General features: G+C 35.1%; 1 long non-coding RNA gene across 1 annotated transcript; it reads left to right on the forward strand.

Moving 5' to 3' along the window:
* The first annotated feature begins 9,448 nt into the window (after positions 1-9,448).
* LOC120303073 lies at positions 9,449-19,464 on the forward strand. Its single transcript, XR_005555342.1, has 3 exons — positions 9,449-9,611; positions 17,262-17,623; positions 19,036-19,464. It is a non-coding gene; the product is annotated as an uncharacterized LOC120303073 (long non-coding RNA).
* Positions 19,465-24,658: the final 5,194 nt, after the last annotated feature.

Genomic DNA, 24,658 nt, shown 5'->3' on the forward strand with positions numbered 1-24,658 from the left:
TTAACTGTGTTTAATACAGCACAGTTCATGGATCTATCGAGTGCCCAGAATAGAGCAGAGAAAATTATGCATTTCAATTTGCAATAGAGCAACTACAAGAGAAAACACATATCAATATAAAGCACATATTTTTGCAACCAACATCTTAATTTCTTTTTTTAATAACCAATTGTTTAATATAAGAAAAAAAGAAATACGTTATCCAGAATGCACTAAGAATAAGCCATAAAAAACATTTAAATATTGCTTCACCATTAAAAATAATACTCATTTGGAACTTGATCAAGGTTTGTGGAACTGAGCAGATTAAATAATATATAAACACACTTAAGGTTATGTATCTGAGAATAAACTCAATATGTAGTATTCCCTGACTTCTGAATAAATGCATAGACAATCACGAGGCAATTTTTAACAATAATTTATAATAATAAAGTCTTTCCAGATTTTTAGATTTCAAGAATAAGATAAAGGATTATTAAGCAATGATGATAAAAGCTGAAAGCAGTAATGGCTGTATAAATTTTCATGAGTCATAAATGTTGGACTACATTACAAATTGTATTCCCTTATTAAAATCAAATGTTACGAGGGGATGAGCTGAATTGTACTTGTGTGTGATCAAAGTTTATTGGACTTGGCATTCAGAATTAAGAACTGCAGTGTTGGAACAAGAAAACTATATTAGCTGAAACCAAATCAAAACTTGAAAAAGTAAAATATAAATGTACGTATTCATATTGATGAGATATTAATGGTCTTAGGAAAATAATACCATTTTTCAATGTCTGATGAAGATTAGAACTGCATCGAAATGGTTTTCTGGCTTAAGTCCCATGACTGGAGATGATTAGATATATTCTTTATTGGATTCATTTCAATCCAGGGATTTACAAATGGAAAGATATGTGGAAATCGAGTAGTGTTCATGGCCAGATTCCCTCCGAAGTTCATCACAAATTTTAATTGTTTATGTGACCAAAGGTGAAATTTAGATAATTTAATTGTCACTTAATTATCATTAATTTTGATCAAATTAATTTATTTTTTTAACTTTAGCTTTTTTTCTTTTTTTGTTCAAAATTTATTTATTTTATTTTATTTATTAACTTTTGTGCCTCCCGTGTTACCTATAAGGTGACTCTGGCCATCTATCTACATTATCCATTCAACCTGAGAGAGAGAGAGAGAGAGAGAGAGAGAGAACATTCTAATGCAATACATAATATCTATCTATCTATCTATCTATCTATCTATCTATCTATCTATCTATCATCTTTCATAAATTTTGCTTGTTAAATCCTGATATTGATTTCCTGACTTTCTTAAATTAGTTTTAAATGCACTACATTATATTGGTTTTTGTTTCTGATCTTCTTTGCTTCCATTACTAATTTGGCCTCAGTTTGGTTCCTCCAATTCTGCTGTATAGTAAGAGATTCAATGTAATGCTCTTTTTTCAAATTGTCAAATTTTCTTTTTTCCCTATCAAAGTCCTTCAAAAATAACTAGAACTTTTCCCTTTCACCAATATGTTTAACTCACTAACCTAGTAACTGGTAGTTTAAATAGTCTAACACTGTTTATATTAATTTGAATCCTATGTAATTGTTTAATATAACATTAATGTTTCAAAGGATTCTTACAGGTTATGAATATGAAAGATATTGTCACACATAGTCCACAACCAATAATAAATTGATAACTATGATTAATTCTTCTTGTCATTTCCATTGACTATGATTAGTATTGGAAAGTAAAATCAATCTGGGGTTAGAGCCTTTGTGTAGAAAAAATGCTCAGTACAGTAATCACTTTCAGACGGCAGGATATTAATACAACTGAATAAAAAGATATTAGTTCCAGAAATGCTGTGTTTTTATTACCATCGTTTTGCTTTGTTTTGAAAGATAGGCAGGTTAAGTTATTTAGTGATTATATTCTTTTAAAGGACAATTCCAAGTGGAGACTGCAAAATGAAGTAGAAGGAAGCTGCTTGTAAATTGGTTAATTTACACTGTCTCCAATGTCTCTTTATTTTATGTCCACTTTCAGTTTAGTTGTCTTTGTCTGAATACAATCTACTTTGTAATGTTCTGCCATTTAGTCCTTGACCTTTAGCCATCTAATGGCACTATGTTAAGTTAAAAGCTTACTCTGTAAGCTCCTAATTATCTTTCAACAGCTGCTAAAGACCCAAATCTCAGCAAGACCAATGATTGGATGAATTCTGTATATTTTGTACATGTTCTATATTGAATGCCATCATAGTAATTTGTACTGAATTTAAAATTGTTTTAAATTAATATTTAATTTAATATTTAATATTTATTGAATATTATGAGCTCTCCAGAGGTGTTTTGGGGCAGCTAAATCTAATAGAATAAATAAATAAAGCAGATGTATGAATATCCTATCTTTGTTATCAAAGGTTTACAAATTTAAGTAATAAAAATGAAATAAAATTAGTGTCAAGTGTGAAATTTTGGCAGCTACATTCCTCTTTGTTTTCATCTTGCCACTAGAACAAGGGGGGTTGCTTTCAAATGAGTTAGGTAGGAAAATGAAACCTCTTCAGTTCTGTGGAAGTTTGCTGAGAGGAAAATGTTTGCTATCTGGAAAACGTTCAAGGACATTCTAGCAGGTGTGAAGAAGATGGCTTCTTCTAAATAAATACCCAGCTACAACATACATAGCTGTTCAGACTCAACCAAGTACTAGGGTAAACTAAGGAGTCTTCATTGATTGGTTAAAACAGTGGTTCTCAACCTGTGGGTCGGGACCCCATTTGGGGTCGAACGACCATTTCACGGGGGTCGCCAAACAACGCAGTCTGCCATTTTTTCCCCCTTTTCCTTAGCTGTGCTACTCCCTTTTATTCTATTGGCTTTTGAAAGCCAATAGAATAGACTCTCTTGAATAGAGTCTAATTCTATTGGCTTTCAAAAGCCAATAGGAATTGTCCAGGCTGTCTCTGCCCTGCTGAGCCCGCCAAAAGTCCCATTCTGCAAACGGTGCTGCACCAGTTGAGTAGTCCTCGACTTACGACCGGTTGAGTAGTCCTCGACTTACTACTGGTTGGGGGTCGTGGCATTAAAAAGGTTGAGAACCACTGGGTTAAAAAGTGCAATGCATATTTTACAAGTCTATCTTCTATTATTACATGTTTTTATGTACTGATGGAGAAGTATCCATTCTGGTCATTTTTTTTTCTAGTTGTGAATACAATCAAAATACTTTGAAACAGGCAGTGACATGGTATAAAGCTATGTTCTGATATTAATAGATATCAAGCAAATAAGCTAACAGTAAAAAACAGCCTGCTTAAGGAATCACCAAGAACATTTTACCAATGCTGACAGACCAAACCATTTTCATATAAACCAGGGGTCTTCAAACTTGGCCCTTTTATGACTTGTGGACTTCAGCTCCCAGAATTCCTCAGCCAGTGTGCTTGGCTGAGGAATTCTGGGAGTTGAAGTCCATAAGTCATAAAAGGGCCAAGTTTGAAGACCCCTGATATAAACAGAGAGCAAATCCCACTCCATTATAGCACTGATGATGTTACCTAGCTGGATAATGAAACATCTGCAAGAAAAATACCATATGCAGAGAGCATTAAAAGCCCTACATACAGTGGTGAGATTCAAATATGTGAACAACTGGTTCTCTGTGTGGATGCCCCTTCTGGAAGTCTATTCTGGGCTTGGGCAACAAAAAATTAGCTACCGGTTCTGCTGAACTGGTACAAACCAGCTGAATCCCACCACTGCCTACACATGTACTGATATCTCTGCTGTTTGGGAACTACTAGAGACCACCTTTCTCCAATTATTTCTACTTATCAGATCTTTCAGGATGGACATGCTCTGGATAGTGTCTTCTAGCAGGAGTCAGGAAATGAATCTTTTCTGAAAATCATGCCATCTAAAATTGGATTGGTCCTACATAGCTGCCCAGATTCAACCAAACACTTAGGCGACTTCTTATGAGCTGGCTGTTTTGTATGGAGGTCAAAAGAATAGTTAAGCCTATATTTGTTGGTTGTATGGGTTTCTCTGTAGCAATTTTAGCTGTTAGCATTTTTTATTTATTTGTCAGTTTTTTTCTCCAAGCCTATTTCCTGCATTCGTAGGGGTGTACATCTTGTACATATAGAAGCCGTTGCTTTCAGCTGTACCTGTAATGTGATAGCCAATGTTTGATTATCACTTCTACTGTTGCCTTGCCAGGTTTCCACTGAACTCCTGATGGTTTACTGAAGCCTTAGTGAGCTACCATATGTTCCTTGTTGGCTGTATATGGCTTGAAAGGATACACAAAATGCAAGTTAGTACTAACGCCAAACATCCAGTTATAAGAAGATTTTGAGCCATGGGGAGCTTTTTTAATTGGACTCTGAATCACCTACATAACTTAAAGAAATAACATTTCTCCTTTGCAAACTTCAAAGACATTTCTTTCCCACTTCAGTATTGAAGGAAAACAAACTGTCCATGATCATTTATGAGAGGATTTTTTTTTTCCCTTTTACCTCCTCTCTCTGCTTTTCTTTCAAAATGTCACTTGCATGTGACAGTGCTGAAAGCCAAATCCCTGTTTATAAAAAGATCTCATACAGGGTAGGCATCTGTCATGATACACACAATTTTGACATGATTGGTGGGAAATGTAAAACTGACGCCCATGTTTTGTCTGTGGCATCTCTGCCATTCTAAAACCCCAAATCATCTTTTTGAAAAACTGGGAAGGTGCTGCCAAAGCATAAGAGAGGATAAAGACAAAAACAACACACAGAGCTTCTGAATTACAATTTTAAAAGCAAATTGTAGCCAGGGGCACAATGAAACCAAAATCAAACATTTCATTGTAAAGAGTGATTATTAAGCATATGATTAAGGATGAGCCTGTATACACAACTATAAATTTTACTATGTCTCTCCTTTTCTTTGCATTATGGTACAATTCAGTTCACTACAGTTAGCAACTGTAAAAAGAAGAAAAAAGACAAAACAAAGGCAGGTTTTGTCCAATTTCTTCCTAATTCTGTTTGGAGTTTAATAGCATAGGACTAATTCTTACCTTGCTACTTAGAAAGCTTAGTGCAATAGATGGTTCTCTAATTAAATGTGAATATGAATGTATTCTACAACTGGAAAACTAAAGATATCTGCTTGTCCTTTGATTGGAATAGGAATACTTATTTCTGATTATTTTAATACTTTCATGTTGTAAGCTGCCCAGAGTCGCTTCAAAACAAGATGGGTGGCAAATCAATCAATCAATCAAATAAATAGTTTGTTCATCATAGTGCAAGAGTGACTTGTGGAAAAAAAAGTGCATAAATTCACGATTTGTGATATGGAGATAACGATGATGATCCTAATTTATAAGATTTTGCCATGTATGGTCAGATGTCAAGCATATATAATACATTTTATCAAAGTCTCTCTCTCTCTCTCCATCTCTCCATCCCTCCCTCCAACACATTATTTCCTTTTGAGCAAAATTATACACATTTCTGACATTAACTAAAAATAATAATGTACGTGTAAAGTAAGAAAAAGACACAAATATAACTAAGTCTAGTTTACAGTACTGTTCTCTATAATTCTCCGTAGTGTTCTAATCTTGCAAATCCTCCTTGTTTCCACCACACATATAGATCAAATCAAACATTGCTATTTCTCTTTTAAATGCTAAAAAGTATATAATTGGATCTTGAATTAAAACAAGTATGTTCTGTTACCCAATTTCTATAAATGGAAGCCAATTAGCTTATATAAATCTGATACATGAAAACATCTACCTGGTATAAAAAAAATCAGTCTTTTCATTTTCCCATTAATTTTAGGTATATTATGATGGATAATATAAAAAGTGTGTGACTGTGTATGATGTTCCAGAATTAAGTTACATTTGTGAGCTTGCCTTGCAACAGAGGAACAGGTGGCTAACAGCATGGACATTATTCAGTAAAGATTGTACCAATTTATTTCCATTGGTTTATGAACAATCAACCAATTTAGAAATATAAAGATTTCAGGGGAATTAAAGGCTAATAGTTCTGCCATATGGGTACATTGCTGATAGAAGTGTGAATTTTAGAACAATTTTTACATGAGCATATATCCATACAAAGATGAAACTTGGTTCATGCATACTTTACATAAAAACTGGATGTCCCCTTAAAGGCTGCATTATATTACTGGGGCAAAAGTAAGGAAGTAAGAAACATTAGAAAACAAATCAGATGTCAGATTAACTTATATTGTTAATGATCTTAGTCTTTTACTCTTCGATGCTTGATCCTCTAGAATGCCAGTTGATAATTTGGAGTAAAACGTGCCTGGCATTGAAATTAATTGGGTATAAATTAATAACTTGAAACTTAATTCAAATCAAATTACTAGTTGATCTGGTTAAACAGACTGATTAACCATTCTTTGTAAAATTTTAAATTGCAGTTTCAGGGATATTTCTGAAGTTGGCATGGCTTCTGAATGACTGTGTGACCTTCAGTCCCCCCTCTTTTAGAAGATGGATTTCGTCACAGTGATATTTGCCTTGGTCATTCCTCATTAAAATTACTAAATCGTTCTACTCTAAAACTGTGGAAGTTCAAGACCTGCAAAACAGTTTCTTGGGGATCAGCAACAAGGGCATAATGTTTTTCTTCTAGATTGCTAATCTCTAAATAAGAGATGAGCAAACTTCACACAGGACTGTATGCTGATCTAAATCTAATTTGGAAACTCTGTAATTGTTCAGTGCAAAACTTGTAAAAGCAACCTACTCCTTTTAACAGTTCACTCTCTATTTCTTTGAAGCAATTTCCTAACGCTTGATAAGTCTTCATAGAGGAGGAACACAATATCTTTATTATTGTTCTGATGGTAAGAGCAGAAATTATACAACATTTCAATTTGCAGGATATTCTTTGTTTATCTGATTCAAATGTCCTGATTCAAACTTCCCCACTGTGATATCTGTGGAATTCAGCACTCAGAATTCTCAGCAATTACTTTGCTGTCTATGGGGAATTCTGTAAGTTAATGTCCATACTAAACAATGCAGCTGTAAGGACCCACCCCACTTTGCATCTTAAGAAGACAGAACTCTTGGAATAATTCTTCCAACAGGAATCCTTTATTAAGAGAAGTGGTTGCAGGCATGCTAGACAGGACTTGGGGTTCAAGCTCTTCCATTCAAGGTTTTAAGGGGTTCCCCAGTAGTCCCACCCAATCAACCCCCCTTCCAGTGATAGTTTCAAGTATCACAATTCCACCCCTTTTCTTCTTTCTTCCGTCTGGATGGAGACTTCAGATAACTACATGAAAGGCAAATACTCTCCTTTGGTATGCTAACACTTCGAGGTTACAATAAACACACATTCAACATTCAGCCCTTTGAAGTGTACTGAAGGAAGTGAGGGCCATAAAGCCCCTTTGTTCTCCCCCTTCTCTCCCTCTTATGGCAGAATCCAGAGATGGCAGAATTGGGAGTTTCTATATTTGATAATTAAAGATGAAATATAATTGGATTCTGACATCCGGCCCCTCTTAACAATAAGAGAGATCCACCTGAAAGAAAACACAAGTATAAAATTTAGTCAGGCTTGTTAGGATACTCTGTGTGAAACTTCTTCAATAGCGTCGGGGCTCTGACATGACGTTTATTTTTGCAAAATCCCCCGGCAAGGGTTTCCCTTCCAGGTGGATTAATTTTGCAAGTCCTGTCTAATGTAAGGACCCACCCCACTTTGCATCTTAAGAAGACAGAACTCTTGGAATAATTCTTCCAACAGGAATCCTTTATTAAGAGAAGTGGTTGCAGGCATGCTAGACAGGACTTGGGGTTCAAGCTCTTCCATTCAAGGTTTTAAGGGGTTCCCCAGTAGTCCCACCCAATCAACCCCCCTTCCAGTGATAGTTTCAAGTATCACAATTCCACCCCTTTTCTTCTTTCTTCCGTCTGGATGGAGACTTCAGATAACTACATGAAAGGCAAATACTCTCCTTTGGTATGCTAACACTTCGAGGTTACAATAAACACACATTCAACATTCAGCCCTTTGAAGTGTACTGAAGGAAGTGAGGGCCATAAAGCCCCTTTGTTCTCCCCCTTCTCTCCCTCTTATGGCAGAATCCAGAGATGGCAGAATTGGAAGTTTCTATATTTGATAATTAAAGATGAAATATAATTGGATTCTGACAGCAGCATTCCCAGCTTGAAGAAGACTAATCTACTTAACCTTTGAAAACCCATTTCAAAGATAGGTAAACTATAACATAATTTTTAAACTTTGAAAAAGGAAGGAATGAACATAGATTGAATATTGAAGTCCCAGAAATTTAAATAGTTTCAAGTCAGAAGAGTTTCACAGAATCATATAATTATAGTGTTGGAAGACACTAGAAAAAATATTTAGTCCAATTGTTCACAACGTTTAGGAATATATCCAGAATTTCTGCTTCTAGTTTCTGTGGGCATTCTCAATGGAACCCTTTTATGGACTTGAACACTGATAGCAGAGCTCTCTTTTTAATCTTCATTTCTTGAGATAGAACATTCCACCTTCATTCCTTTGTCATGATCTTAAACTGTTCCAACATGCCAATTTCTTTATATATTTAAATCATAATATAAATCATAATCTACATTTAATGATAACCTGTTTTCAAGTAAAAAAACTTAATTTAATATAAAATGTATTTATCTCTCTAACGTCTTAATTTATAAGGGTCATGCATTGACCCTTTATCTAAGATGTTCCAGTGAAAGTTAACTTTTCAAATTTACATGGGAAAATATCTTATGAAAAGCTATGGAATATAAAGAGGGTACCCACAGGTCATGGAATATATTATTATTGTGGAAAAGTATGAATATTTATGATTTTAGATGGAAAGAAGCAGCTATTTTTAGATCCAACAGAATATATAATTGTTCTGGTATATACACTGAGAAAATAAGTATACTGCTATTGACATTTTTAAAAGTTAACAGTTAGAACATAGAACATAGAACTTTGGAGGTCTTCTAATCCAGCCCCTTGTTCAAGCAGAAGAGTCTATACCATTTTAGACAAAGGGCTGTCCAGCCTCTTCTTGAAAGTGTCCAACAATAGGGCACCCACAACTTCTGAAGGCAAGTTGACTGTTCTCACTGTTAGGAAATGTCTCCTTACTTCTAGGTTGCTTCTCTACTTGATTAGTTTCTATACATTGGTTCTTATCTTGACATTTGGCAGTAGAACTTCTACTTCTGTTCTTTGAATAACTGATGCCTTTGTCACCAATTCCTTCTTTAGCTACAAGAGAAGTGTGTTGTAACACAACACTGGAAAAGACATTATGTATCCATGCAATTGCTCTTTAAATAAGGGCAAGTTTGAATTCCTTACATACCTAATTTAGCTGATATTCACATACAGTGAATGCCCATGGGAGAATGACATCTCAATGGCAATCTCTGCTAAGATTTTTCTTAAAAAAAAAAAAAACTTCTTGTAATCCACCAATTTGTACTTTTTCACAGCATGAATAACAATCATGGGCCAAGTTCTCTGGCATTCAACATTCGCAGCTGAAAACCCTACCACAAACCAGGTAAAGGTAAATGAACAACAAAAAAATTATGTAGTGGAAATAGCTGTGTACAAAACAAGAACATATAAAATTATTTTTACAAAACTCTATTAATGTTGTTAATGGAAACCATATGAATACACTAACTTTCAATAGGATAAAGAAAAGTTCTTCAGTAGTTTTTCCAAAGAATTCCCAAGCATTACTACTGGAAAAAGTGAATGGAGATTACACCTTCTTTTTTTTTGCCAAGAATGATGTTTTTGTTTCAAATGATACCTATTTTGACAACTGGTATATCATTTAAACAATGGCAGAAAAATACATCTAAGTTAGTCTGACAAGGGGGGAAAAAGCAAGAGCTAAATATAAAATACTTCAAGATGCAAAGGAAGAAGAAGATCAGGACTGCCTGACTTGATACTGTATTTTGTAGTCTGCTGCTCAGTTGGAATGAAAGAGTGGATTTTGCTGAGAACTAAAAGAATTTTAAAATTGGAAGAACACAATAAGAGATTTGGATGGCCTCATTTTCAATGGTATGATAAAGTTAAGATTTATTAGAAATGACATATTGAAGAGCGGCATGGTGTCCTAGTGGTGAAGACACCTGCCTCCCACTCGGAAGGTTGAGAGTTTAATCCTAGATAGCAGCAGATATTTCTTTCGAAGGGCACAAAGAAAAAAATATCTTCTGTGAACTCCATATGTGTCAGGAAGGGCATCCGGACAGTAAATGCTCAGCTCCATCCAGTCGACCTGTCTCTATCCTGAATTAAGAGATTGCAGGGTCATAAAAAGGGTGTTTTATTAGAAATGACATATTGAAAATAGGGAATAGATATAAACACAGACTGTGCCTGAAAATGCCTTTATGGATTTAGCTCAAAAAGCATTTTACCGGAAATATATGGTAAAAAAAAATGGTTAGTTTATCAAGAGTTGTTAGAACAGAAACATGGAGAATATAAGATGAAATCAGAGAGCAACTGGTTGCCAAGGGACTTAGTTTTCAAGGATTTATGTTTACACAGTTAAGAGAAAGATTTAAGATAAGCAATAGGAAATTTGGGATTGACCAGCAGGAGACAGAATTTTAAGTTGAACTAAGTACAAATGAACAGTGTTCAATTACTAACATGTATTAATTTCTAATTGAAATTTGAAATGGAAAAACAAGTGAAAGTGTTTGATAAAATGGGCTAAAAACTTTGGATATAACATATTGAAACAGTGGGAATAGATCTGGTCAAAAGGATTGATATTTACATTGTGGTATAATGTAAAAAAAATATAAAATGATGTATCATTGGTGTATGATTCCAAAAATAATAGTCTAGAGGTACATTAAATTTACAATGGAAATGTGGACAGCATGAAGTATAATTTTATCATGTCTGGTAGACGGATAAAGAAGCAAGAAATGTTTAAGTTCATATACCTATAATTATATAAAGAATTTTAAAGATAAATATTTGACTGAAACCAAAACTTTTCTTGCTGAGATTAATGGACAGTCAATTATAAAAGCCACTCAAGATTATTTTCGTATATGCTGCAAGACTATTATATGAATAAAAATAGAGAGAGTAGTTGCTAAATGGTGAAGTACATATTTTCCATGTTAAAAGTCAAATCACATGGACGTTGATTCTAGCAAATATGTAGAAACATACCTATACTACAAATACATGAATTAATATATAGGAAACTTTATTTAAATTTCTGGCTTATATTGCCTTCATTTAAATCAGTACATAATTCTACTTTAGATAATGGGGAGAACAAGGTAGATTAGGTTCAAATCACAATTTGAAGCTCAGTTCATAAATAAAGTAACCCAATAAAACTCACCATTGAAATATCTAGATATTCACAGTATTTTATTTTTATTCCAAACATACAATGCTTTTTTCCTTTAAAAATGTCTTTGACAAACTGATTCCACATGAAGCAGCATTCTTTGTCAGACAGATATACATATTCATGCTCACTAATTCCTTTAAGTATTTATCTTTTGAGAATAGTATTTCTTCTCTGCTCAGCTCACTATTAAGAAGAAAATTTTTTTCTAACAGTAGGTTGAATCCAACAAGCAAATTTCCCCTGTGGTTCAAGCCATGTAATTTTCTTAATTTCCAGCTGCTGCTCAAATGTTAGAGAGAGGTGCATCAGCAGAGAAGCCATTTCTGATTATCTGAATTCAATAGTATCTGATATTGTCATAGCATAAGACAAATCACTAAACCAAATAAGGTTGGTGTTGGATTTTTGGAAATATAGACCCACTTTTGAGTATATTCCAAAGTTTAACTGGCTTTTCATCATTCATTAAATGTCTCCTGAATCTTGGGTTTAAAACTGAAGAAATAATTCCCTGTTTCAATTCTGTATTCCACTGTACAGCTTCCTGAACCATAGAATACAAATATCATTCTTTATCTTCAACACAGAGAGATTATAGTTAGAGAGAGGGAGGAATTAAGTCATGGTTTGTTTATAAACTTTCCACATACTATTTGCATGGAAATAGAACATTAGACGTGGTTTGATTCAGAAGATACATCTTTCTAATCTGTTGAAGCATGAACCTTTCTGAAAAATGTCATTTTCTTTTCCTGCAGCCAGAAGAGGTGCTCTATTCCTAACAGTATTGTTTGTTTATGGGGAAAAAATATCTGAAACTATTATATTATTGTATATAAATACATGAGGTATCTTAGTTTTCTAGTCCCTATTTATTTCTTTTATTAAAAGGCCATTCCACCTTGGAACAATATCTTTGGGAATACCATGATCTGATTTAGTACTTTGGGATAATTGTTTAAAATTAGTATTGACCACATCTTCTTCAAACACCCCCCCAGAATGATCCTATAACAGGGCATATTCCTATGGCAATTTGAGGAAGAAATATGGGTGCTATGGTTGTCTAACAGTTTGGTGTACTGATTAAGGCACAGGGCTAGAAATCAGTAAACTATGAATTATTGTTCTGCCTTTGGTGACTTTCTTATCAGCCCTAGAATTGTACACAATTCCTGGAGATATTGCCAAGAAAACCAAAATCATTGTCTACATTAAAGATATGTATGTCATGTATTTCCATCAGAATAATTTGTTGACCATGACAGGTGGAGCATGTTTTCTTCCCAATAATTTCTCTGGGAATTATAACATATCAGAATTTGGTACTGTATCCATAGTATTTCGCTTCAGAAATTTAGCCAAAACGCTACTCTCTGAAGTAGTGTAAAGCATTTTGTTAAAAAAAACAAAAACCTTTTTTCCACTGAAAAATCATTCTTTCCCCAAAAGCTATTGACTAATCTCTTCTAGCCACTTGCAAAGAATTAATGGTGGGAAAATAGAAATCCCAGCTCTAATTAACACATGCTATTTAAAAATATTCCTGTTACTATTAATTTCTCAGTAATAAAAGCAAACTGTAAATTAAAATACTATACTGAAAATATTTTTTCTTTCACTATATATATGCCATCCAGAGGTTGCGTTATTATTGGGATATAATTAATGGCATTAAGATCCAGTTGCAAAAGGTCTCAGTTTGTTACACAAGTTAGCAGCTGTAGTTGTTGAAAGCAAAGCAAAACGTAAAAACCAAGATCCTCCAAGGTCTACTATAATACAGGTATAAAAAAAAATGTTAATGGAGGTAACACCAAGCAGATTACAAAGGGATTAGGAACTGTGATGGAAATTGGAATGATTATTGTATGCCAGGTATAAAAAAATAGAGTTAAAATTTGCTTCCTGGGTTCCATAACTAGAGGTTCTATAGAATCACAGGAAAATAGGAACTTTGGTAGAGCTCCGAACAAGAAATAACCACTTACGGTAGACAAAGATGAGTCAAAGGCAGTCCCTCGTCCTCCAAAAGAATAAATAACAGGGCAGAAAATGAAATTTAGTTGGTAGGAGACCTATGAAAATGAGCAAACTGTGAATTAAGAAACAAGAAGCATGAAGAGAAGGAAGAAAAATCATCTAAGACAGACAGTCTAAAGAGATAAGAAATCAGACTGGAGATTCTTCTCTGGTTTTCAAACAAGATGGAAAGAAAGGTAACCTATGAGGAGGGCAAAGAGGTAGACAGGAGAAAGTGTAATTTTCTTCCTGCCAGTTTCTTCTCAATAGGAGTTCCTTTTCATTAGGAAACATGAAGGAGCATACCCTGAGGAGACAAGGAGATAAAGAGTTTCAGTTGGCAACATCTTGGCTTACTGGTACACTTTAGGAAGAAAAGCACCCTGTGACTCATCTGGGAGTAGGATGAGACTTGAAAAATCAAAGGGATCAAATAATCAGGATGTAAGAGGACCAACCCAGAAAACAAGGACAGGTAAAAAAGATAGAATCATCCAGTGAGAAAAAAAGACTTCTGCAAAACCATTTGTTCCATATGGAGTAATTTACAAGGGGAGAGTTTAATTTGTTAAATATGTGTTATGGTATTAATATGAGCTATTCTTTTAAGACTATTCAGTCTGCAGCAGGTGTATGTAAAGCAGAACATCACATTGCTTTCAATAGTGTAGCATTGTTTCAGATTGTTGTTCTCAATGTTGATTCTATTTTCATAACTGAATTGTTGATATTTATCATTAAGAGCAGCAAACCCATTATTGCTCACTCTTGAAACATGCAATTTGATTGGTTCTTCCAGAAAGTGGAAAGGAAATTGATCCACTAATTCCTCAGCACCACTGAATGTGACTTGGAGCCACCTTAAAATAAATTGCAAAGGGGATCTGGGCAAATGGTATAGACTCTCCTGCTTGAGCATGGGGTTGGACTAGAAGACCTCCAAGGTTCCCTCCAACTCTATTCTGATTGAAACCAGACTCTGTAAATCAGAAGAACCTCTATACCAGTGTTTCTCAACTTCAGCAACTTTAAGAAATGTGCACTTCAACTTCCAGAATTTCTCAGTCAGCCGTGTATTCTGAAGGTTGAAGTCCACAAATCTTAAACTTGATAAAATGGAGAAAGATTGCTCTAGGTTAACACAGTGGCTACACCTATGGATGAATAGCTACATGAGCAGGAGCTACAAGTTGAGATTATCCCGCTCTCAAATGCCTACAGATCTAGTTCTAGTTCTTTTTATATAAGATTCTCATGAGAAAAAATAGAAGTCAGAGAAAGTCTGCTGTGGATGTTTGAATAACTATATTATATCCCTTATAAGTTGTAGATGTTGAGACACTGTGCCTTATAAATTAGATATGTTGTTTTTCCCTCAATCCCCATAGTAATCATATGATGACTTGTTTTTAAATAGCTCTCATTTACCAATTTAAATTACAAAACAGCATCTGCTCCAGCTACATGACTAGACATATTTCATCAAAATGTACAAGAAGCTCCACATCTGAATGGCAACCACTCAGTTTCTCCCTCTCCTGTCAGATGATTGGTAACAGCGTGATACAGCCATAGATACATGCCATCCCTGTCTTAACATGTAATAACTTTCACAACTAGAATGGATATTCACGTCCTCAAAGGATTAATATCTCTTTCATGAGATGTGGTTTTCCTGATGCAGTAGCTGAAGACAGAGTTGGCATTAATCCTAATCACTTGCTTCTACTTTCATTTTATCTACATTTGTCAGTAGCCAGTTTGACTTTAGCCAAAACATTTGCATCTAGCAATTACCATGTGTACAATGACTGCCACCCAAAAAACAGAGATAGGCCTAGAGGTCTTGATGATATGAAATGGTCCTTCTATGTAGAAATACTTCTAAGGACAACAATGGGATAGTTCGGAAGTCAACTTGTGACTGAGACTAAATTTTTAAAAAAATTCAGTGGTACACAGGTTTCATAGCCATGAGTGAACTAATAAGGGTCTGAGAATTAAGTGTTTTCTGGTTTGATCTGTCTATCAGGGTAACCTGGTCCATCCCAAATATGGGACGGAGCATATTGCTTCTGCTTTCACCTTTCAGCCGCAATCTAGGAGCCTTCACAGATAGTCGCTTCTGCAACAGACTATCTGTGTGTTGAATTTAAATTTACCGACAAAGAATTAAAGGGAGACTAGTTTAACTATTTTGAGCTATTTAGCTCTATTTAGCTATGGCTAGCTGATGAGAACTAAATAGCTCAAAATAGCTATACTAGTCTCCTTTTAATTCTTTGTTGGTAAATTTTAAATTTAACATCTGAGAATTAATTGAATGAATAGTTCTGCATACCACATTGTGTCTTTTCCTATGGTCCCTAGTATAAATGAAATTCTAACTCCTACTGTTGTGATTCCTCACAAGCCAGTGGATCCGGCAGCTGAGTCTGAGGACTCAGATGAGGAGGAGGGACATTAAAGTTAGAGGAAGGCTCTGAGGAGCTCCAAGACTTACAGTCGGACGAGGAGCCTGGCCCCTCTAATTGTGCTCGGGCTGAGACACAGCTGTGCTGGGAGCCTGAGTTGGACAGTGATGAGGAACAGCTGGGACAAATCCCGGATGCAGACAGGAGAAGAGAGTGGGACAGAGGAATGCAATGGGGTAGGTCCAAAGGCAAAGGACAAGGCATTAGGAAGCCACGCTTTGGCTGAATTATAAAAGGGGAAAGTGTGGGAGGTGCTGGTTGCTGAAGGCAACTGTTCATGTTGAGAATCGAGTTTCTGTGGACTGTGTTTGTTTGCTTTGGACATTGACTCAGGTCTGTGAGAATAAATTTCTTGCGGTTCCTGCCTGTTTCTCAGAAGAGGGGTTTCTCCTTGTGAGTACAACAAGGACCCATGTAGCTGGGACAGAACACCTACATCTAAATATTTCTAAAATGCCAATTCCTGATACCTTTGAGAACATTCATGGTCTGCTCATAGATGTAGCAGACCAGATGAATGGGAAGATTCTGACAAAGGATAGTTTAATTTTGCACCTAAGTGTTACACTGAGAAGGAAACAGGGATGGTTGACAAGTGTGGTTCATGTTTCTATAAGAGGATACTTTAAACATTACAGAGGCTAAGTACAGCTATTTTGCTTCTTCCATTGCCTAAAAAAATGATCCCCCATTGTTGTGCTCCAGAAAGGTTTAGGGAGCTTGCCAAAATGAAGTTGGAGTTGCATATGGCCTTTACCTCTACTGGAAATAGAAAAAAAGGGTAGAATACCATAATACAATCCACACCAGGAAAGAAAACATGTTGCCTCCATCTGGTTATTGTTTAACAAGATAGTCTGCAACCTGTAATCTACTATGAGGACAATGAACATGGTAAGAATGGCTATAAATACACTTTGTGTAACTGTTATACCACAACCCCATAAACTAGGCAGTTTTATTCCTATCATGGAAAGAAAAATAGTGAGAATTTGGCTGCAAATGATGTAGATTAAGGAATATGTTTGGTTGTGGGTTTCACACATCCTCCTATTTACTTTTATCTGCAGAGTGTATTTGTGTATCTGTGTGTATCTCTGTGTGTTTGTGTGTGTGTGTGTGTGTGTGTGTGTGTGAGAGAGAGAGAGAGAGAGAGAGAGAGAGAGAGAGAGAGAGATATTAATTCAGAATAATAACAGATCTATCATTTAGGGAAAAATGCTTTTGCATGCCACTTATTGTTTCTCTGGCACTATTTTATTTATCCCCCTTTTTTTTCTTTCTTTTTCTTTCTTTTTGTTTTTGCCAGAGGCCATTAAGATGTCATGACAGAGCTGTTTCCTCCCAAATGGAATAATCTTCTCTAAAAAGCCAGAGCAAGAGAGATCTGTACAGCTAACCATTCAATAAGCTACATCCCATTTTCATTCTTATAATGGTTACAAAAATCTGTAGTGACAGAAACCAGGCTCTGACCAAAAGTATGTCTGACTACGCTTCAGAAAAGATGCAAGGAACCTTAATGAAAGGAAAAGACATCTGGAAAACTGTACAAGATATTTATAGAAGGGAGAAGATCTTCCTGAGCAATTAATTGCATACTGCGGTTCTGTCGTGCTTTTCTTCAAGAGATTCAGGGACCTACTTTGTATCTTCTCAGCAACTCTGCAAGTACTATAATTTAGTTTGAAAAATCACACACACAATCATACGTGTGTGTGTGTGTGTGTGTGTGTGTGTGTATGCAAATTTTCCAACTCCACTAACACCACACAATACAATTGTTTTGGTATGCCGTAATTAACATAACTATTCTAATCAGGACTTCTGTGTACTGTGTACTGTTCCTCAAATTTGCTACAACCAGGTTGTATATAGTTTATCAGTTGTTAATATTTCTATAAGTATCAGGCAGCAAAAATCTAGTACTCTGTGTTAGCATTGTAGACACCTGGCTATTATAACATTGCCATACTCTAAATAAGGGGTTCCTAACTGGGGGTGCAAGATGATATCCAGGGGGTGCAAAAACTTGGGTTTAGAAGTATCAAAATTATAGTGTATATGCATAATTCTATTTAATCCTCTCATTCTCTACTGTCCCCTTCTGCAATTTCTAATTATAACACTTGAACACCATCGGCATTGAAAAAATTCACCATCAGTCAATTGCAAAAGGAAGTTCTACTTGGAACAGCTTACATCCTGTGATGATACCTCTTAACATTATAAAACATCAACATCTGCCTATCCCAGGTCCTTGGAAAAGACACAATAGGCAGATAAAAATGTCAAATACAGTCTGAATATCTGGCTGACTATGCAACAAACCATAATAATATTAATATGTATGATCTAGAGCAAGCTCTAGTTAAAGGCAGTGAATCTAGGTACAAGAGAAAGATAGATGAAGATCAGTTCAAAACTGTGCTGGTTGTAGGAATAAATGAGATGATAAAATGATGGCTTGATTGCAAGAAATACTTAAAAAATAAAAATAAAAAGAAGATAAAAAGTTTGTAATCTGGTTGGTGCAGACAGCTGTTGAAGCTTATGAACACATTTTAATAATGATCCCAGAGTTCTGGTACAAGCAGATTACTTTGAGATCTCTATGGATCAGATTACTCTGTATCTTCACTAAACACCAGGGGATTTTAAAAATTTAATAACCATGATGTGAATTGTTTCTTTTCTTTCAACGTGTCCTTCTGGATTCATTGGAAAGAACATGCTTCTTAAGCAAATGCAATGGAAATTCTCCAAGCTGGTTTTCCAAAAAATAATTGTAGTACAGATTTTCCAAGTATAAACCATGGCTGCTTTACATATTTTTACATATTGTGCAAAATAACCCCAATGGAGGGATCAAGAACTAATTTTATCTAAAGTGATAAATGAGAGTGATATTGTAATTAATCAATACCATTCATATTAATCAATAGGCCATAATATCAAATAAACATTTCTTTAAAATATGTACTTTAAATAAGTTAAAGAAGGAAGGAAAAATAAAACTAAAATTGGTAGTTTCTTAAATTTCAAGATTCCAAAATACTTTTTTTTTTTTGCTTTCATTACAGAACGGTTACAGCTACCCATCTGCAAACAATTCAAGATGTCACCTAATTGTTACATCCACATGGATGACTCAATTCTCATTTTAATGTTTTAATCCTGAGTTCTTTTTCAAATGCATCTATGATATGAAAGAGGTACAACACCAGATTTATATATGAATATGAGCTAAAAATAACATTTCACTCCATTTCTAATTGGCCCAATGTTCAGACTGTTCCATGGGGAACAATACATGTTTGAATCCAGGTACCTATTAAAACACTGATGAATCAGACAGACTTCTATGCTTTTCTCGTTCACTCTTAATGAAATATAAAAGTCTGAATCTGAAAAAAAAGAAATAGGATAATAAAAAAAAAAATCAAGCCTCAAAGTGCTAACATAAGAATGGAGTCGAAATTATGTTTCATAACTCAGAAGCAGTTATTTTAGCTAATAAAATAAGTACCACATAATTTTTCTAACTGTTATCCTATCTTGAATATTAAATTACATATTAACATTATAGGCTGGTTTTTTTTTTAATCATTGAGAGGAATTTTAATCCTGACATACAGATGGTCTCAGATTCAGCTTGTATTTTTAGCTAAACCTTTTTTTTCTGTCTCTTACATAGTCATATATTTTTTGCAGGTGTAGAGATAGGGGGTGTATAATACTATATAGTAAAGGTGGCTTGGACTAAAGGAATTGATAGGTAGAGAAAAAACCAAATTTCATGCATGTTTTTTCTTTTCCCAGCATTCCATTTTTTTCCTTTTCTTGCATCCATTTCTCTTTGTCTGCCTGAGCTTGTTATTTTTTCTTCTCTTTTTTTCATTCTCACATGACAACTTGCTAGGAAATGCAACTATGCATTTGTATATTCTAGAGCAGAATAGGGACCGGTTATGTGGAGAGAGATTTTTTCACGGACCGGAAGGGGTGTGGTTTTGTGCACTGCCTGCATCCCATGGATGGGCTTTGCTTGTTTGTGTGGCGCAGTTGCTGGCATGCTGTGGACCGGTACAGATCCATGAACCGGGGGTTGGGGACCCCTGTTCTAAAGGCATAAATTGCTTATTTGGGGAGGTTCTGAAATTAGACCAAGGCCCCTGTAAAAATAAGGAGATCCCTAGGTCTGTAGGATGCCCACTGCTGCCTTAGCTTCTATAGCTACAGAATCTTAAATAATTGGTGAAGATGTGATCTTCATTTCACCTAAGATCCATGAAGTTCCATGATCAGTCAAAGCACAAATAATGAACTTATTTGGAATATTCGTGTTTAGTGTGCAAGACCACGGCTATATAAGCACACTTTAGGTTTATTTTCCCTTTGCATATAGTTCTTTAATACTTAGTTTACAGCTTTTTCTAGCAATCTGCTTTGCCAGTGTAAACATATATGAAGTTGCTTATACTCTGCCAACTATTGGCCACTCCATTCTAGCTGGCATCTGCAAAATAGAGTCTAAGATAGCTTTGCTTCCCAGGTTACCTTCTAAAACTCTATTGAGATGGCTCACATGGTAAGTTGCTTGTATTTCTAATCTCTCTTTATGTCTCTCCCTAATGTTTAGGAAATGTGGAGTGATTGTGGCTTAGGCTCTTAATGATTTTAAAATCTTAAGGAGGAAGAGGAGAGGGAGGGGAGGAGGAGGAGGAGGCCAATTCTTTATTAAAAACTAAAAAACAAAATCCTGGCAGCTTCAACCAACATTTTGAGTTCCTAATTTTTATATAGGCCCTTTGTACATTCTTATAAAATAAAAATGGTGAGCAGATGCAGCCCAGTGCTTTGATTTTAAATGTATCTATAGCAGTGGTTCTCAACCTTTTTAATGCCGTGACCCCCAACTGGTCGTAAGTCGAGGACTACTCAACCGGTTGTAAGTCTAGGACTACTCAACTGGTGCAGCACCATTTACAGAATGGGACTTTTGGCGGGCTCAGCAGGGCAGAGACAGCCTGGACAATTCCTATTGGCTTTTGAAAGCCAATAGAATTAGACTCTATTCAAGAGAGAATAGAATAGAGGGAGTTAGAATAGAGGGAGTTCAATAGAATAAAAGGGAATAGCACAGCTAAGGAAAAGGGGAAAAAAATGGTGGACTGCGTTGTTTGGCGACCCCCATGAAATGGTCGTTCAACCCCACTGATCTATAATCCGGAGAAAAAGACAAAAGTAAAGTGCGGGAGTTAACAGTAAGTATCTCGGAGAGCTAAAAGAGCAACACCAACAGTTTCTGTTTGTTAATTAAAAGTTAATAGAACTGGACTGCTAAACTTTAGACTGCAACAAAATGACCAAAGATTCTAATGTTTTGCTGCCTTCTAGTTCTCATAAGGATGTGCATAGTCCAGATTTTGTAGCCCTAACTCAGTCTGCATTTGTTTTGGAGCCATGCCCTTTTATAAATGTAAAGATTTTTGTTCACAGCAGTCATTGGGTAGGCATTCAGTCATGATCTCAGATTTTTGAGTATATCCCCTTGACCTGAATGCCTTTTTTGCCTCTATCTTGAAAGCCCAAGTCAATCCCCAAAGAACTTTGGTTGTTCCATTTTCTAACTCCTTATTTGTTTGACCTTCAGTGCCTCTACATTAAAAGAAGTTTATAAACCCAAGTTTGGATAACCAACCTTGAAAACCCAGGGCCTATCTTTAAGAGTTATACATATTTTAAGTATCTGTTTGCATATGGGGAGCATAATCATTAAATTCCAGCATGAAGGTAGCAAAGAATGACTAATTATGATAATGGGAAATATTAAGACTAAATCAATCAGAAAAAAAATCTGGCGCTTGTTGCCAAGCATAAAGGGATCCAGCAGATTTTTGGATAAGTAGCTTCCAACCAAATGGAGGCGGTATGGAGAAAATCATAGAACCGAATTTATTAGCAAACAGATAAAATATTTTATGTACTTCCTTAGAAAGCACACTAATTTCAAATCAATGTGCTTATCTTTTGTTCATAAACCTATAGCTGTGCTGATAACTCTTAGCCTGCAAACATTAAGGTAAAGGTTGGCCATAAACCAACTGACTGCAAATCTATTCACCATTTAATAATGGAATGTGTCTTCCATTAAAGTTTACTTATGGATTGCAATCCTGGGAACACTGCACAAATGCACAAACACATTTGATAGTATGAAGGTAGAGTCAGGTTATTTCAATGAGTGAGTCTTCTAAAACTGTAAGAAATTGAAAAATCAGAGTTTGGTGGATAGGCTGATGAAAGAGGCAGAACCAGGAATGAGAGTTAGGATGCAAAAGTAAATGAAAAACAAGTTGCAGCTCAGAAGCAATAAATAGATTTCCATAAAACTGGGTCTCCAGTTAATGGTGTTTCCAGTAAAATTAAGAGTTTTGTTTTGAGTAAACAAGGGAGATAATACTGAGCTAGATGGAACAGTGGCATAACTTGGTCTTAATACCAAATGGCCATTAGATGGCAGCAAAGAACTGGAAATTTCTATAACTGCTGCCATCTTGTGCTCATGCAAATTTGTGCAGTCCAGATCAGGAAGCCCTGCTGACAATCCAGTAGACTAGATTCACCCAACACAATGAATCATAACATACTGTAACTATACTGACTGGGCTCATCTTTTAGCTTAGCATGAATGTGAATTCAGCTTTCAATAAATATCCTGAGGTGAGAAAATAAGATCAAATAGACAAAAACTCAGTAATGAAAAGCTGCAATTAATGAACACAAAAGTCATTTTGATTTGAATACATCTTAGATCTTCTCTTATTTTAATCTAAGTTATAGCAGCTAACTTGGAAGCTGATGAAAGCCATTAATTTCACTTGTATTTCTGTGTATACTGTTCACCCTGGTAAATTAGTATCTGCCTTACTTTCAGGCTTTAGCAAAAAAGCCAATAGATAGACCAATATTAGTCCTGTAGGGAACTGGTTTCTTGTTCTCTACCCAACAGATTAATATCTTTGTCTAATGAGTCATTCACACCACTCAACCAGCATGAGCTGGCCTTCTCACTCCTGAGTGATTAGGAAAAAAATGTCAGGTATACAAAATAAACTAGCAAAGTCATCAGGAGACCTCATCACACATTATCATTTCCCAGTGGCATCCTTTAGCCAGCATGACCCTGATGATTGGGTTATTGAAATAACTGTCCATTCCGCATCTCAATACTCAAAATCCTGAGAGTATTTTATCATGGAGATTAAGTTAATGGGCCTTGGCAAGTCATTTTCATCCTTGACCTCCACCCACGGGATCAATAGACTATTTGATCATGCCAAAAAGCAAATATGCTGCAGTTATTTATTTACTTATTTACAGTTTTAAAACTGCCCAATAAAACACACTAAAATATGGTTTGAATAAAAACATATTCAACAAAGTGCAAGATGCAGAATCAAGTAAGTAGCTACAAAATGGTCATTCAAATGGTAAAACAATATAAATTAAAATACAATTAAGGTATAATTAAATGCCAGTGAAAAGCCTAGAAACATAACATAATCATAATTTACATCCCAACTCTTATAAATCTATGGGGTGGAATTCTGGAGAACTCTCATAAAACTAGAAAAAAAATCAGAATTCTTAAGAATGTTCACCATTCAAATGGAAAGCAAATAAAATATATATTTCAATACATAATCTGATCTTTCTTACTAATATATGTGAATGTGCATGTCTGAATATGACTAAACCTTTGTACAAAAAGATATTTTATTAAAATAAATAAAAAATGAAAACATAAAGCATGTGTCAGAATAGACAATAGAGCACAATATTGCTAGTTTTAGGTAGCAATTTCTTCCATAAAAAGAATCTGCTTTTATGATTCGTATTAAGGCCTAGGAAACATAGGATCAAGTTACTCAACATTTTATCACAATCCTTTAGTGGTTGGTTGACTTATAAAGCAGGAAGATGCCTAGTAGAATTATCCATTTATGTCTTGTGCTCATCAAATAACAAATTCATTAGAACACATATTGCCATATTGTGCTTCAGGAGATTAGAAGGTCTTCACTGTAAATCCTGTCCAATAAATCTAAAATTATTTGGATCATTTAAATTGATTTGGCTTTTCATACATGAAATGTTCAGTTCAATTTAGTACTTTCTTGTTTTACCCTTACCACAATCAAGCATATTTATAATCCCAATAATATCAAAGGAAAAAAACCACTCATTATTTATTCAAGAAATGATTGTTTTTTTTCTGAGGGTATAGTAATCTTAATAGCTGATTCCAAATGTATAAATCCTATCTCACTTTTTCTAAGTGTCCAGTTTTCAAAGACGTGCATTGTGTTTCTGTCTTCTCTTTCATATTATACTGTTTGAGTTTTATGTTGTCCACCAGGAGATGTTCATGCCTACAATTAATGTTGATGATTGCTGAAAGTACTGTTAGTAATTAAGCAAATTCTATCATCCTGCAGTATTATGTTTATACAGTTCAAATATTCTTTTTCTTCCAAGTTCCTCCATTTCTTAAACTTATGCATTCCAATTATCTATTGGCAGTTATACATCCTTCCTTGATGGCATATCAAGGGGCTTTTAAAATGTGTGGAAAGCTATTCTTCAATAGATTTCTCAATTGAATCCGTAATAAATGGGTACACCTGTATTTACTAGATT

Source organism: Crotalus tigris, unplaced genomic scaffold, assembly GCF_016545835.1.
Source record: "Crotalus tigris isolate CLP2741 ecotype Arizona unplaced genomic scaffold, ASM1654583v1 scf7180000024455.1231707, whole genome shotgun sequence".
Classification (NCBI taxonomy): domain Eukaryota; kingdom Metazoa; phylum Chordata; class Lepidosauria; order Squamata; family Viperidae; genus Crotalus; species Crotalus tigris.